This window comes from Mesoplodon mirus (assembly GCF_964341445.2).
Source record: "Mesoplodon mirus genome assembly, chromosome: 8".
Lineage (NCBI taxonomy): Eukaryota > Metazoa > Chordata > Mammalia > Artiodactyla > Ziphiidae > Mesoplodon > Mesoplodon mirus.
Genome location: NC_138984.1, coordinates 88281990 through 88299155, shown reverse-complemented (window position 1 = coordinate 88299155; position 17166 = coordinate 88281990).

Here is a 17166-nt window from a genome sequence, read left to right as displayed (position 1 = left end):
GCAATAGCCAACCTCCTCAGGTATCCTCCTTGACATTTTGGGGGCTGTACTAAAGTGTCTTTCCCACAGTAACTCCAGGCCCTGCTTTTCTAGCCAACAGATCTTGCCTTTCTCATTAGTGGAGCCCAAGCATGGTGGTGTAGGCAGCACCTTGGTAATCCCTGGAGAAGACATAAGTGTCTGCCTCTGAGGTGCACAGGGCTTCTGAAGGTAGCAGGATGGGTGGGTGTGTGAGAAGGGGCGGGAGCTGGGGCAATAGCCAGAGAGAGATTTCTGAGGATGTCTCAGAAGCAGACAGAAAAGGGCCCCCCACAGGGCAGGCCTGGGACTCCTAGACAGCTCTTGGGGAGCCTGTGGGCAGAGATGCTGGAGCTGGCCTTCCACAAATCAGTCAAGCCCTTGGAAGGCCTGGAATGGAGCTGCACCCAGGTGATGAGATGGCCTTGTCCCTGCCTGTTTTGCAGCTATAGAGAGCCATCCAAGGGTGGGCAGGCGGTTGTATAATACTTAAGAGGGGAGATAGCAAACCCAGTGAGACAGGAGATCTTGGCTTTGGTGACGGAACAAACACTGACCACAGTTGATGATGTGGCCCTTCTCTCCATCTACAGCTATTGCTTGCCCCTCAGAAGAGCCCACACCGGAACTGAGGTGGGAAAACTTTACATAAGGTAGCAATGTTTAGAGACCTTTCTTATGAAAGACACTCTATTTCCTGTGAGTTACTGCCATAAAGAATATTTATTTTTAATATCAAGTGTCTAAATTCATGTACCCTCTAGAGATCATTTCATCTTGTACTGTGAGCTATCTCAGCAGAAAAAATGCTTTCCCCAAATGTGTCAGTTCTATTTTTAAAAAGGTTCAGTGACCTATTTCTGTTATTCTCACAGACACCGAAAGAACAGCAGAGTCTATTTAGGCTCAGCTCTGTCATCAAAAAGTTACCCCTGCCAGGTGTTGCCTACAGAGGCACCATCTTGCTTTGCAGTAAAGAAGCATAACTAAATAAGAGAGTATTGTCAGAGTGAGATCATGGGAGCGTAAACACACACACATACACACACTTCTCCATTTTTGAACAATGTAATGATGAGTACAGTCCAACCTTAGCCAAACTCACATTAGGAGATTGCTTAAGAGTCAACCATTTACTGGACAAAGAACTTGAAAAGACAATTTACAAAAGAGGAACTACAGTTCATCAACTAACACATGGAAAAATGGTTAACTCCTCTAGTCAAAAAGGAAATGAAAATTCTTAATAATGCCACTTTCCAACACTAACTTACGGTGTGAGAAGTCAGGATAGCAGTTACCCTTAGGTGGGGTAGAGGAGGGTGAACGGGGCACAGCAGGGGCTTCTGGGCTTCTGGTAATGTTCAGTTTTGTGATCGGGGTGCTGGTTACTTAGGGGGTGTTCACTTTGTGAACATTCACTCCTGATTTGTATACTTCTCTGAATGTATGATAAACCACGTTATAAAGTTTACATAAGAAATAAGCTCACTTTCTACCCATTAAGTTAGCAGAAGAAAAAAAATTAGTGATAATAGCCATGCAGTTGAAGCCATCAGGTAGCTGGAATTTTCATGTATTGCTAGAGGCAGTGTACATTAATACAGTCCTCTCTGGGGGACAATTCAGCAATATGGATTTGAACTCTTAGAAATACTCATATTTGTTAACTCAATAATTCCACTTCTGAGATCTATCTTAAGAAACAATCCTAAGTGTCAAAAAAGGTTTAAATTGCAATACCACTGAAAATAACAAAAAACCATGTATAATAGCAAAACATTGAAAGCAATTTAAATGTTTGACTATAGGGCAATGGTTAAGAAAACTTTGCTAAATCCCATGATGACATTTTATGTACCCTTACAGTAAACTGAAGTGAGTAATGACAGAAGGAAACACAATATAGTAAGTAGGAAAAGCAGGATATGAAATAGTAGGCACAATTACAACTACATTTAAAAAAAAAAAGGAACAACACTTTGCAGAGAAAATCACCAGAAGATAAAAAAGTGAGCAATGCTTGTGTTTGGCTAACAGGTCCAGGTGGGTAAAATTTCTCTAATGTACTTTCCCATGTTATCCAAATTTTATTTAATGAGGCTATATTACTTTGGTAAAGGAGGGAATGGTTTAAAAGTCAGCCTTGTGCCTTCCACTCAGTTTCAGAAGGTGCTGCCCTCTGTTTCCCCCGGGTCCCCTACACCCCTGCCAGTCTGTGTTTAGGTGCCTAATGTCACCATTCTGGGTGGAATGGAACCAGCACTGAAAACTGTCACCTCTGGGGAGAGCATAAAGCCAACTGTCCTTTCTGTCCTGGCTGTTGAGGGCTTGTCTCTGATGACCCATGTATTCCCTAAGTTTATCACCAGGGCTACAAATGTGCCAAGGTCTTACTAAAACCCTTGAAATCTGGAGGAGCGGGGGTGGGGAAAGCATGGACTCAAAAAGATAAGAAGAAAAGTGCAAAATTAAAATTTACAGATTTTTATTGCAGTGGCTACTCTCCCTGAGAGTAGGGACCACTTTGTAAAGATCTTTGTTAACCTTGTGAATGCTCCAGAGCGTTGAGGATTAAATGAGTGAATGACAGGATGGGAGAGAGGGAGTGGAAAAGACAGACAAGGATTGGAGAAGGTGGGGGGTTGGTGGTGTGGAGCTGGAGGCGAGGGCAGTCTGAAACAGGTTTGGATTGAGTGGACTGCGAGACAGGTGCTTAGTCCACAGGAATACTCCAGTCTGGAGGGCGGGCGAGGGGCTGGGATAGAGAAATCAGGTGGTGGCCACCAACATATATGGGGAGGGAGGGAATTGAAGCCACTGCTATGGTTGCGAAGAGGCCACGTAGGAAGTTTGGGCAGAGAGAGCCTGGGAAACCTCAGCACTCATGGGGTGGGCAGGAACGTGATAAAGAGAGCAGGGGCTGTGAAGTCTGAGTGGTTCCAGCAGAAAGAGGAAGAAAGCTGTAGCAGGAGGCATGAAGCCCAGGCGGAAGGCCAGTTACAGCGCTGAGCACTCATGTGGGTTGACTGTGCGCCAGGCCCCAGCCCTGTGCTTTGTGTGGATTATCTCAAGTGAGCTGCAGGACAATGTTAGGATAAACCCCTTTTTATAGATGTGTGAACTGAGGCACAGATAGGCTGAGTTGCCCAAAGACGTAGAGGAAGGAAGTGAAGACTCAGGGACTCCACTCCAGACTCCATCACAACGCTGGATTACCTCCAAGTGCAAGTGGGGCTGGAAGAGTGTCCCTAGGAGATGGTATTAGAAAGGCTCAGAGCAGTGTCTGTGATGAGGGCCCCAGCCAAACTGCAGGGGAACTGGTGAGTCAGCGATGGATCAAGGAGACAGCAAGAGACTGTATAATGAAGGGTCGCCTGCAATTTCACGAATGTATTTGTTATCAAGAAGCAATTGCCAGGCTTCCCTGGTGGCACAGTGGTTGAGAGTCTGCCTGCCGATGCAGGGGACACGGGTTCATGCACTGGTCTGGGAAGATCCCACATGCCGCGGAGCGGCTGGGCCCGTGAGCCATAGCCACTGAGCCTGCGCGTCCAGGGCCTGTGCTCCGCAATGGGAGAGGCCACAACAGTGAGGGGCCCGCGTACCGCAAAAAAAAAAAAAAAAAAGAAGAAGCAATTGCCAGTTAATATGTTTATAATTTTAATGTCTTTTAAAAATTATCTTAGCTGGTTTTGGGTGGTGTGTAGGGTTTGAGAGCTGCCAAAAACATGGAGACTTTGTCCTGAGTCCCATGCTAAGTACTCCGATGTCCCAACTTGAGCTAAAGAAGCCACCCTGGGTTCCTGGCCACGGTGGCCTGTGCGTGGTATTTGACGTCTCATCACCAGAGGATTAATTGATGACATCACTGTGGAACCTCCCAGTGTTGGCTCCGTGACTGATGAATGTGGGCCTCGGAGGCCTGCAGCTTTCTTGGCCTACAGAGCAAATGGACAATATACTGTGAAGGACCGCAGACAGCTTCCTGTTTACAATGGGAGGTTTAGGTTTCATAATCCTGGGCTGATCCAATGCAACAGACATTCCAAAACTCAATAGATTTCTTGTTCTGTTCGTTGGATTTGTGTCCTATTGAGTTTTCCCTGGCTAGAGTATTCATGAGAATGAAACTGCCGGGCTATCTGAATGTTAGCCTGCCTTTTGAGAAGAAATCAGTGGATAATGGATTTGCTCCTGTTAATGAAGTTTTAAAGGCTGTATCAATCCTCTAACATGAAATGTGGGAAAGAATGAAAAGCAGCAGAAAAAGAAGCATCTGTGAAAAGACAGGAAGCATTAAAGCTTGGACTAGTATGCTTTCTGCGTATGGAAGAGATAAGCTTATCACAGTATTTTTGTCCTGCTGACCTATGGTGACGTACTGACGATGTTAACTGGCATGTTCTTCTTAGTTTTTTGTTTCTTAAAGAAAATATGCTCCATTTCTACAACTATGCTACTAAATACAATGATCTTTCTTACAACGCCCTTAACGTTTTTTGGAGATGCCATTTCTGATTTTCAGAAATTAAGGTAAAATCAGGAAGCAAGATCCCATATGCTGAGAACCCTGGATGGCTGATCAACTTTACCTATGGTGCTTTGCCTTTAAACTGTGTGGTAGTACATGACGTCAGACGTGTATTTAAGACTGTTTCCTCAACAGTAAGAAAGGAGCAGAAATAATTTTTTTCGAATTAAAAAAAAAAATTACCTCTGAACATATCAATGAAAACTGAAGCACCTCTCCATCGCTTTGCTGTCTCCTTCCTTAATGCAGAATTGGCCACAACGAACACTGCGGGCCTTTCTGTTCAATATTCGACATTATGGATTTTCCTACATTTCCTTTGTCTACAGACACTCTTCCAGAGCCATATGGCCTGCAGAACCACCTAGAAAGTGAAGAGGAAGCAGGGGCCCTCCATCCCTCCTGGAGACTGGGTGGCCCTGCCTGGGGGCCTTCGCGCTAGATGTGCCCATTGCCTAGAACCCTCCCTTGTGGTGTCTCCCTAGCTAACTTCTCTCCTCCCTCGAGTCTTCCACCATCGCAGTAAGACCTACTGTGACCATCCTGTAATACTGCAGCTGGCCCCCTGCCCCCAAAGTGCAGGGGCTCCTATCTCCCTTTCCCTGCTCTATTTTGTTCTTTTTTTTCCATAGCAACTGTCACTAGCAACTGTCCATAGCAACTGTCATAGCCACTAAGCAAGTAATACTACTTATGCATTATCTTTAGTGCTTGCTGCACATTTCCCCCCTGAGTACTCTATGGCAAGCTCCTCGAAGGCAGGCATCTTTGTTTTGTTCTCTGACTTATTCCAGGTGCCTAGAGCACTTGTGGGCATCTAGCAGGCCCTCCATTCATATTTTTGGAATAAAAACAAGGGAGTTCTCCCAGGTGGCTGTGACTCCTTCATAAAACAGGAAGGGCTTTTGCCAAGCCCTGGAAGATGGGCAGGCTTTCCATAGGAGAAACAGGGAAGACAACCAGGGAGGGGAGCAACATGAGCAAAAATGCTGGAAGATAGGAGCAAGGAAGTCATTTGGGAAGCAGTGAGTAGACCGATTTGGTGGTACCCAGGGTGTGTGACATCAAATACCAGGATAAGAAGTGTGGATTTTCTTTCATAGACAATGGGAGGGAAGTGAAGGACTATGGAACGGGTTCTGAGCAGGGAAGGTACTTGTTGCCAGTAATATTTTAGGAAGATGAATCTGGAGGTGGAGTGCCTTTGGGTGGGAGTGGCCCCTTCCGGGAGATTTTCCTAGATCCCCACCCCCTGTGTGCCCCACCTCATGAGCACTCTCCATCAGTCTGAGGATTTTCTGTGCCCCCATTTTCTTTGTGTTCTCACTGCTCCATACTAAGCAGAATCAGAATCTGAAGGTGTGGTGCACAATCTTAGATTTGGAGAGAGGCAGCTTCAGCTCTGCCTACTCTCCTTTCTCTAGATGAAACTGGGGGAGCCATTACCCATGGCCTCTGGTTAGAAATGGCATGCAGCACTTGGAATCCTTCCTCCTGCTTCTCCACCTTCAAATTCATGCCATGGTCCCCAAGAGGGATGAGTGAAGGCTTTGAGATTTCCCTAAGCAACACTGAAATTCCAAAGGAGGAAAGGCATGGAAGACCTTTGCCTGGTACATCAAGAACATGGACAAATTTAGAGCTGGAGACTTGTGTTACAATTGCAAGTCAAACTCCAAGAGGGGTAACCAGCCTATTAGCGCAGGCACCTGGAAACTGACTTTTCTGCCATCTCTCCAAACACACACACACACGCATGCATGCACACACATGTGTGCATGCTCTCACATACACACATCTACCGGGCCATAGAAAGATCAAGGCCAACGGCAAAGCACCCATTCCCCAAGACTCCTAATTTATATTGGGAGCTAGCTATAAAGCTCCTCCTGGCCCCCAGCCTTCCCTTGCAATGATAAAGAGCATGTCACATCACACTAAATGTGACACTTAATCAAAACCCATCTTCTTTAACAAATCCTTAACGTCCAGCACAGGAGAGTCACCAAGGCCAAGGGACGAGACAGGGAGCCGACTCAGGTAGCACACGCTTTGATCAAGATGATACAGATTTCCTTTTATTTCACTTTCATCAGAGTTGTAAAATTCCAGATCTGTCCCCTTTTTGATTTGACAACAGCACATTTCAGTAGAGGTTGACACCAAAAAAAGACCACGACTTGTTCTCTCTTCAATTGGGAGTAGGCGATAATTTCTCTGAATCCTCTTCAGTAATGATCGCCAGAGCTTCTGATCCTCCCATAAGCAAGTTTTGCAGGGAATGTGGTTAAACTGAAGCGCAAACCTGGCTGGCATCTGGTTCCTTTCTTAAGTGGTATCTAAATACCCTTAATCTATTGGCCTTGGAAAAGACCTCCCCTTCTCTGCTTCCTTCCCTCGGTCTTTTTTTCTGAGACTTAAATCCTCGAGTGAATTCTTTCGCCAGATTTCTGGGGCAGGAAATTTACTTCCCTGCCACTCAGTACGTTAGAAACTTCTGGGGCTCCAGCAACCGTTCATTTCTATAGCATGGCCCATGGCTTTTCTCATGACCTATGTGGGATTTTGTTTTTAAATTATTTAATCACTAGCTAGTTCCCAATAGAACATATTTCCATCTGTTCAATAGACAGTTATTGAATCCTAATTATGGGTGATGTAGGTGTTATGAAACAGAAAGATTTACTTCTGCTTCTGACAAACCTTCCATCTTGAGTTATGGTGACATAATGGTAATAGTAATGGTAGCATGTGACAGGTGGCTACAAGAATTCCAAAGCACAGGTCGTTCATGCACCCAGTAAGTATTAAGCATCTACCATGGGGCAGACCCTGTTCCAGACACTGGGATACTGCTCTGTACAAAATGGACAACATTCCTGCCTGCAAGGTGCTTACATTCTAGTTGGGGCTGGGCTGAAAATGGGGCAACATTTTCAACTTTTGTATATTTGGCTTTGAATGGCTTACAACTTTATCCATTGACCTTCCCCAATCACCTTTTGTAGACTGAATTTGGACTTCCATGTACCCACCGACAAGTGAAATGTCTGAGCTATTGCATGATGTCATGCAATAGCTTGTGTACCGTTTGTGTACTGTCAGTACCCTTATTATTCACTAAAAATGAGCAGAAATTTGAAAAACAAAGTGTGTAAGTTCTCGTGAACTTATTATAATTGAGACAAAGATGGAAACCACTAGAAAGGAAAAAAGGAAAATGAGAGAACCTATTTAAAATATTGTAGGAGTATCACATATTGAGTCTCACAAAGTAGAATTAGGGTTTTTCAAATGTATTTTTTGTTTCTGTGAGAGTAGTCTTCCTTATAACATGTGTTAGCAACAGCTTGGGCAGGTTCTCTACACGGACAGGACTTTTTCTACTCAGGAGGGCTGGGTCTGGGGCGGGGACCGAGAAAGGACCAGGCGTGGCCCGGCACCAGGAAAATGCAATTACCTTTTACTCAGGACTTAAAGGAAAATAGAATATCCAGTATATTTCAGAGCAGGAGGAAAAAGATGGTTTTCTAGAAAGGACTGCATTTCAGCAAGAAAGAGGAGATCAGAAACTAGCAAAAAATCATCTCCTTCCCAAGACCAGATTAAGGCTAAAGATTGTAGACTAACCTGGAATGGGAAGGTAGAAGCTGGGAAGGTGGCAAGGGCCAGAGCTAGGAGGAGAATAAGTGTCACGCCTGCTTTGACTCTTCTAAGTAGAGCCCTCACCCCCCTTGCCCCTGGAGGAGAGGAGACGGGCAGAAGATTATTCCTGAATACAAGTCTGTGAGGGAGTCGGCGCAGGATGACGTCAGCACACTGATGGGACAGTGTGGAATGTTGGGAGTGAGGGCAGCAAGAGCTATCTGAAGCTGGAACAACCAGAACTTCACTTTGTGGTTCCAGTGGCTTATGATCTGTGTCCTACTTTCCCTCCTGCAGGCCCCAGACTGCTCATGTAGCAATGCAGCACACACGGAAGGAAACCTCAGCCCTAAAAGCCAGCAGGAGCTGGAGTGAAGGAGGCTGCATTTGTCCTGGGAGACAAGCTCCCTCCACTTCTGACCAGGCAGACGAGCTGGGAGGTATGCTACAACCCCTGGTCAAAGCTTATAAGGGTCATCTTCCACTGGCTCCTCTCTGTCATCTCCCCATTATACCTGAGACCTGACTCCTGGTTTGACCATCAGATTAAGAAACTTAGTGCAGAATTCAGCCACCATCAAGGTTGGTAAACAGGTGTTTGGTTCTGTGAGTTGTTGCGATAAAATAGTCTCTATTTTAAACTTTTTATTATAAGAAAATTTTCAACATACATAAAAGTACAAAGAATCTCAAGTTGTACACCTTAAACTTACACAATGTAATATTTCAATTACATCTCAATTCTAAAAATTAATTTAAAAAATACAATTTAAAGAAACTGCTCTTCCACCATATGATAGACTACTATGCAGCCATTAAAAATTTAAAAACCATTTTACTAAAAAAAAAAAAAAAAGACTCCCATATACCCATCATCTAAATTTAAACATTAACACCTTGCTATATGCTATAGACTGAATGTTTGTGTCCCATCCCAAGCCATGTGTTGAAACCTAATCCTCACTGTGATGATATTAGGAGGTGGGGCCTTTGGGAGGTGATTAGGTCATGAGGGTGGAGCCCTCATGAATGGGATTAGTGCCCTTATAAAAGAGAACCCAGGGAACTCCCTCACCTCTTCCACAATGTGAGGTTAAGTGAGAGGACAGTCATTTATAAAGCAGGAAGAGGGCTCCCACCAGACACCAAATCTGCCAGCACCTTGATCTTAGACTTTCAGCCTCCAGAACTATGAGACATAAATGCTTATAACCCATTTATATCTTATAAATGCTTATAATCCAATTTCAGCCTCCAGAACTATGAGATAAAAACATTTATATGAGGGCTTCCCTGGTGGTGCAGTGGTTAAGAGTATGCCTGCCAATGCAGGCGACATGGGTTCATGCCCCAGTCTGGGAAGATCCCACATGCGTGGAGTGGCTGGGCCCATGAGCCATGGCCGTTGAGCCTGCGCATCCGGAGCCTGTGCTCCGCAACGGGAGAGGCCACAACAGTGAGAGGCCCACATACCGCAAAAAAGAAAAAAAAAACACATTTATATGAGATATAAATGTTCATAATCCACTCAGTCTATGGTATTTGCTACAGCAGTCCAAATGGACTAAAATGCCAATTTGCTTCATCAGTTTTTTCTTTCCTTAAGTATTTTAAAATAAATCCCAGACATTGTATTTCACCCCTGAATATGCAGTATATGCTTTTGAAGAGATGAGGACATTTACTTATAGAATAACCATAGCACCATTATCACACATATCAAAATTAACAATAAATTCTTAAATATTTTCTAATACCCAGTCCAAATTCAAGATCAGGCACATTCAATGTGGTATGGCGGTAGACATACCCAGTCCAAATGCAAATCTTCCTGATTATCCCCAAATGTCTTCTTATAATTGGTTTGTTTGAATCGGGATCCAAACCAGGTGCACACTTGCATTTGGTCGTTATGTCTCTTCTGTTGCTTTAATCTAGAGGATCATTCTGCGGCACTAACCAGTGGGTTGTTCTTACCACCCATCCCTCTGTCCTAGGTTTCTGTGACTCTTTCCAAGTGTACTCTGAGACCCCTCTGGAGCAGTTCAGTTGACCAGACCAGAGTGACCACGATTTGAAGGTATCAGGCCTGTCATGGAACCAGAATCTCAGATTTTCAAAATTCCAGGTATGAGACCATGAGATTTGGGGAAATGTATGATGCAGTTTCTGTCCCTGGCTCCAGACAAGATACAGCTTCCACCTAGAGGAGGAAGAGGAGGAAGCTGGAGGAGAGAGAGAGAAGAGGGACCCCAGGATAGAAGCAGAAATGAGGGGGGAGCGCTCCACACACTGAGGGTCCAGGCAGAGGGGCTCTCTCTGCGGCTTGTGCTGAGTGGCTAGGCAGCCGCCCTCCTCGGGGTCCTCTGGTGAGCACTGCCCCTGTCTCTCCTCCTGTGTGTTCAGTGGAAGGGACGCCCATCGCTGCTGGGAGAACTTTGCAGTCAAAGGCCCACAACACAGGGAAGCTCCTTCATGGGGTTTGGGGCCCTGGCTACCTAGAGGGTTAGTGGTGCTTGGAAGGAAGCCCCTCACCCACCCCAAAACTGGCCAGCACCGAGTTGAGGTCATCCATGCAGCTGGGCCGGATCACACAGGCCCTCTCCTACATCTTCGTACGGCTGCCTTGTCACTGGCATACTCTCGTGCTCCCTCTGAGAGTTCAGCCTTATGCTAGGCTGATTTCCCCTAGATGTGAAACTTTGATCCAAAGAATAGCATTTCTTACATGAGAGCAAAAAGTGCCTGGAGCCTGAGCTTTGTCCTCTAGTGCGGTACTGCAGCATTAAGTGTGCCTCTGGACCTCTTGGGCCAGAGCTAGACATGCTGGTGAACAGAGTGGAGAGGTGTGAGCCAACACCCAGATGACAGCTGTGTCCCGGGCCTAGGCCATTCCAGAGCACTGGGCTGCCTTTCTGCTTGTGTCTGCGTGGAAATGTTCCTGCCGAGTGCATTTGGGGGACATTCATATCTTCTTTGATGACCCACTTAGCGCTCTTGTCTTCCCTTTATTGGCTTTGGTGACCACGGCGCTGGGAGCACTCTGCTCTCAGACGGGCTCCCCGGGGGACCCCAGACATTCTGACTGTAACCAGGACGGTGGGAACTTTGGGGGGATGCTGCTCTGCCGGCCCCCACATGTAGCACAGAGATCCTGGCAGCTGGAATCTGGTCTGCATCTGATCCATTTTATCTGCGAAGTATTCAGAAAATTTCTCCCCCAAAGAACATGCTGACTCTCTGAAGGAGGGAGTGCAGGGTGGGTCGCTTGTTTGAAGACATTCTCGGTTTTGATGAGGCTTGTGCAGAGACCCAAGATAAGCCTCAGAACGTGAGCCAAGCGGGTGGGGAAAAGGCTCTCTAGTGACACTCAGCATCTTCCCCTGCCTTCCATTTTACATGTTTACCAATTGTGAAAGCAAATCCAGCTGTTGGGAGGAATTGCTTCCAGATGACATTATGGGAAAGGAAAACACACTTTATAAAAAAGCTGCAGAATAAAAAGCAGAACATGTACGCTCTGTGGGCCAGGATTTCATATGGACTATTTCCTGATATTGTGCAATAAGCCAGCTCCTGGGTAGTAATCAGAACAGTGCAAATGTTCCCTGTACGAGAGTAAGGAGACCAGAATTGGGATCAAACTTGGCAGAACTTGGGGAAAATCACTTGACCTCGCTGGGCCACCATATTTGTCTCCTTTTGGAGAACTGCTTCCCACCTTCACCGGGGATCTTGTGAAAGCCTCGGAAAATATTTTCTGTATGCTGAGTAATGTAAGAGAAACTATGGGAAAGCAAGGACATTTTGCTTTTGAAAACGGGATGGGTTTCTCAGCCCCCCAGCACAGAAATTTGCTGTGTTGGCTTTCTCAAAGATTTTAGAAGCTCTCTAATGAGCTGGAATTAAAGTGTCCCTTTACTAATTTGGTTTTACAGGTCACTGGATAAAACCTACTTAGAGTGGTTTGGAAGAGGATTAGGACATTTGCATCTCTTCCAAGTTGACTTTCCAGGCAGGGTCAGTCAGCAGCTGGAGACTCCCTTGGCTAGGGGCCAGAGCTCTTTTGTAAGCTGCAAGTTTGCAAGGGCTTGTTGAGCACACTATAACTCTATTATCCAAGGAACAGAAAATTTGCAAGGAAATAAAAATGTAAAAATGTAAACGTATAAAAGCACGACCTACGTTCCCAAGTTTGCCAGCCTAGAGAGAACGCCAGAAAGCCCAGCGCTGCAGTTACCCAGGGCAAAGGAAACAGCCAAGGCCCTTGAGTTACTCTTGTTCAACCCCTGTTGGGGCAGAGTGGACCTCAGTAGTTAGAGAATTGCCTTGAGCTCAGGAAGTCTCCTTAGACCAGCACTGTAGCCACTAGCCATGTGTGGCCCTTAGAATTAAATAAAATTTAAAATTGTTTTTCACTCGCACCAGCCGCATTTCAAGGGCTCTGTAGCCACATGCAGCTTAGTAATTACAGTAAGGATAAAATGAACACACTCATTTACTCAACAAATATTTTCTTCACAGCAGTGAAGGAAGCATACAAAATCTCTGCCCTCGTGGAGTTTCTTTTCTAAAGGGCAGGATAAACAATAGACAATAAACATATCAGTTGTGGTCTCAGCAGGAAATAGATGATGCATTCAATTGAGTAACTGAGAAGAGTTTAATAAAGGGAGGACTTACCAAGATGTGGGCTGACTTCAAGGAAACCAGCAAGGAATGGTGCAGGACCCCAGAATTACCCACTGTGGGGAAGCACACCCACACCTAGGCTGGACAGGCCGAGAGGAGAGGCGATCACCAGAACCCAGTGAGAGCTGTGGGGAGGGGCTGTGACCTGGCCCAGAGAGGCCACAGGCGGGGAGTCCCCTGGGGCACAGAGCAGGGCAGAAAAGGGTGGAGAGGGAATCTGAAGGGGCAAACAGAGTATCTAGTAAAGGCAACAGGTGCAAGAGGAAGAAGAGCAGGTAAGAGGGATGAATTATGGGTCAGGGCAGCCACTAAAACAGATCGCCTGAAGCACAGGGTGTCCTTCATTTGCTCTCCCACCAGCCCTCCATTTCCTGTTTTCTTATGACTAATTGTGTCCCCTCCTCCACGTCCATCTATCCTCTCTGTGATTCTTCTGCCACTTGTCCCATCCTCTCTGTGGCACCGTCACAAGTCCTTGGAGCCAAACCAGGGCAGCTCTGCTGAACCTTTGGTGAATCTCCATGCTCTGTTTATCTTAGGAGCACAGGCAGGGCAATTTTTAAGTTCTCATTTTAAATAGGCTCTATTTTTTGAGAATAGTTTTCATTTTCCAGAAAAATTGAGAAAATAGCTCAGAGAGTTCCCATATTATCCTCACCCGCCCCCCCAACAACTACCCCTATTATTACTCTCTTCTGTTAGCATGGCAATTTGTTACAATTAATGAACCAATAATGATTTTTTTTTTTTTTTTTTTTTTTTGCTGTACGCGGGCCTCTCACTGTTGTGGCCTCTCCCGTTGCGGAGCACAGGCTCCGGATGTGCAGGCTCAGCGGCCATGGCTCACGGGCCCAGCAGCTCCGCGGCATGTGGGATCCTCCCGGACCGGGGCACGAACCCGTGTCCCCTGCATCGGCAGGCGGACTCTCAACCACTGTGCCACCAGGGAAGCCCATGATATATTATTAATTAAAGTCCATACTGTATTCTGATTTTCTTAGTTTTTGCCATCAACCCAAGATGTCTCCATGCCCACTCTGTACTCCCTAATCTGGCTACCTGTTTCCACACATCTTCCTCCAAGTTTTCAAAAGCTAATAGAGAAAATCCTGAAACTGGGTGAGTTGTTCCAGTCTGAGGAGAGAACATCTGGAAGCACTAACAGTCACAAAGCAACCTACAGGTGCAAGGGATTATCGACAGCCTCGACCCAGTCCTCAACCTCTGGGCACTCCCCTCCCTGAAGCCATCACATAGGGGGCCCTTCAGCCCTTCATCCAACTTCCCCTACTGTTAATACCTTACGTATCCTGATACACTTATCAAAACTGAGAAACTAGCAGTGACAGGGGACTATTAACTAGACTTTGTTCAGATTCCACCAGTTTTCCTGCTAACATCCGACTTTTTCTGGTCTAGAATCCAATCCAGGATACCACGTAGGATTTACTTGTCCTGTCTCCTTAATTTTCTCCAATCTGTGACAGCTTCTCAGGCTTCCCTTGTCTTTCACGACCTTGACACTTTGGAAGAGCATTGGTCAGGAGTTTTGTAGACTGTCTTTCAATTTGGGCTTGGGTTTGATGTTTTCTCATGACTAGACTGGGGTTATGAATATTTGGGAAGAAGACCCCAAAGGGGAAGTGCCTTTCTCATGACGTCGTATCAGGGGGCTCATGATATGAGCATGACATATTACAGACGATATGATCCTTGGTCACTTGGTTAAGGTGGTATCTGCCAGATTTTGCCACTATAAAGTTACTAATTTTCTTTTCCATAACCTTGTTACCAGTATGTCACTATATCCAGCCCACACTCAAGGGGAAAGAAATTAAGCTCCTTCTCTGGAGGAAGGAGTAGCAAACCTTTGTGGGTATATGTTAAACACACCACAGTAATTAATTAATATCTTTGGGTGCATGCGTTGAGGCTATACAAAGATCCTGTCTCTCCTTAAAGTTTCACCCACTACTTTTCACATTCCTCAGTGGATCCTGCCTACAGCAGTTACTACTATGGGGCTTTAAAGGTGATTTCTGATTTCCCTCCTTCCTTCCACATTTATAATTTGGAATCCTTCTGTAAGGACAGTTCGTCTCTTCTACTCATTTATTAATGAATTCAATCATTTATACCACTATGGACTCATGGGTCTTTATTTTTTCTTTGAGTTATAATCTAATAATATTATTATTAATTTTGTTGCTCAAATTGTTCCACTTTTGGACGTTAGGAGCTCTTTCAGATTTGCTCTTGTGGCCTTTTGGCATGCCCTCATCCTTTTTTGTGTTTTGCTTTGTTTTAAGTGGTACTTTACTTTCTGTGCCCCACAGTCTCTTTGTATTTTCAGCCCCAGCTACTCCAGCCATAGAATCTGCCATTTTTCCAGAGGGTGTTCCAGGGCATTTTAAATTTCCCTGCTGATATGCTAGTGGCTTTATTTAGGGCCTGCTGCTTTGCCGGGATCAGAATCCTTTCCTTACAGGCAACTCTCACAATGGTAAAGAGTCTGACAGGGTCATTGTCCCTACCCTAGCACGTAGTAGTTGGGCACACAACTACGTAATCCTCAGTGTTCTCTTCCATAAAATGGGGAATAATCGCACTTCCTTATGGGGTTTGGGTGAGAATTAAACGAGAGGATGCATGTGAAGCTGTTCACTTGCCCGTCATAAGTATTCAATAAATATTTTTTATGATAATGAAGATGCTGCTGCTTCTGGTAGGGGCAATCGGTTTTAAGGGCATGGACTCATGGCAGATGCCCAGCTATGTAACCTTAATAAAATTCTCTGTGCCTCAGTTTCTCATCTGTAAAATGGGGATAACAATAACCATCTCACAGAGTCTTTGTTGGATTAAATAATACACACAAAGCACTCAGAACTGGGCCTAGCCTATAGTAAGTACTTGTTAACTGTTAGCTATTATTGTTTTTGTAATTAGTATTATTATAGAGTAAATCTCTGGCTCCTTTGGTGTTATCTTACCCATAGGTGGTAGGCCAAGAATTATGGTAGAAAAATTAAACTGTGTACAAACTATGAAATGTAAAGGTAATAGGTGGTTAACATCATGCAGTTATAATCCTTAGAAGGAGTATAGCTGAATTCGAATTCATAACTATTTCAATCACAGTCATGCGCTGTTGACATTTTCTCCTCTGAGGTGTTCACAAATGGCTGAGACGGAATTACTCAATTCACACTCATCTCGCGATGATGCATTTGGCCCAAATGGCCAGCGGCTTTGGGGAAACTCTTTGTGAATCCATCAGAGTTGAACATTAAAAAATGATAACTAAAAAAAAAAAAAAAAAAAAAAAAAAAAATGATAACTATGATCAGCCAATGCTGAGGGACCCATTTTGTGGAAAAAAGAAATGGAACCAACACAGTTAGCGACACAGTAATTAGGGCCCACGGGAGACTGCTGACAATTTGGAGATATTTTCTTGGAGAAAATATCGAGTGACTTTTTTTTGCGGGGGGGAGGTCTTTATTGATAAATAGGTTACAGTGAAATAGAGTGATAGTTTTTAGGGGACATTAGTAGGTAATTAATTTGGCAATTTATTACTGCAGAGTGACAGTTGTGGCCCTCTCCTCTGAGCACATGAAGTCAAATATCCAAAGTTAATTCCTGCTCTGTCTGTGGGATACAGTGTCATGAAAACTCCTGCCCTCCTGCTGGAAACCCCAGTGAGTTTTCTTGTCAAGAACTGTTAGGATTTTCTATTAGTGTTACAGTGCAGCTGAAGCTCTGCTCAAGGAAGAGTGTGGAGGTGTGATGCTGTGAGGGAAGGCCCACTGGCTCAGGCTGGACACACAGGATTCCCTCCCCTTTCTCTCACCCGTCTCAGTCCCCCACTCCCGAGCCCAGCCTCCCTCATACCCTCGGGGCACTCCTTGATGCCACGTGAGTTATTCACTGGATGAATGTTCCCTCAACTACAGCCATTTGTGAACAACCCTCATGATTTTGCTTTATCCACAAACCATATGGATTATGATTTATTTAATATTTTTCTTTTAGAAAAACATAATGCCCAAGTTAGCCTCATCCTGACCAACAATATCTACGGAGCCACAAGTCTCTCATGACAATGAGGTCAGTGACCTCAGCCAATGGCTAGGTGGGGTCTCCCCTCTCAATGAGGAAAAATCCACCGTGGCCTGGCTGGGAACAGGAGCGGAATGGACAAGGGCCTAGAGGAGAAACTGGGCTCTCTTCATGGAGGCAGTTTTCTCTAAATAAGAAGACACTGGCAGCAA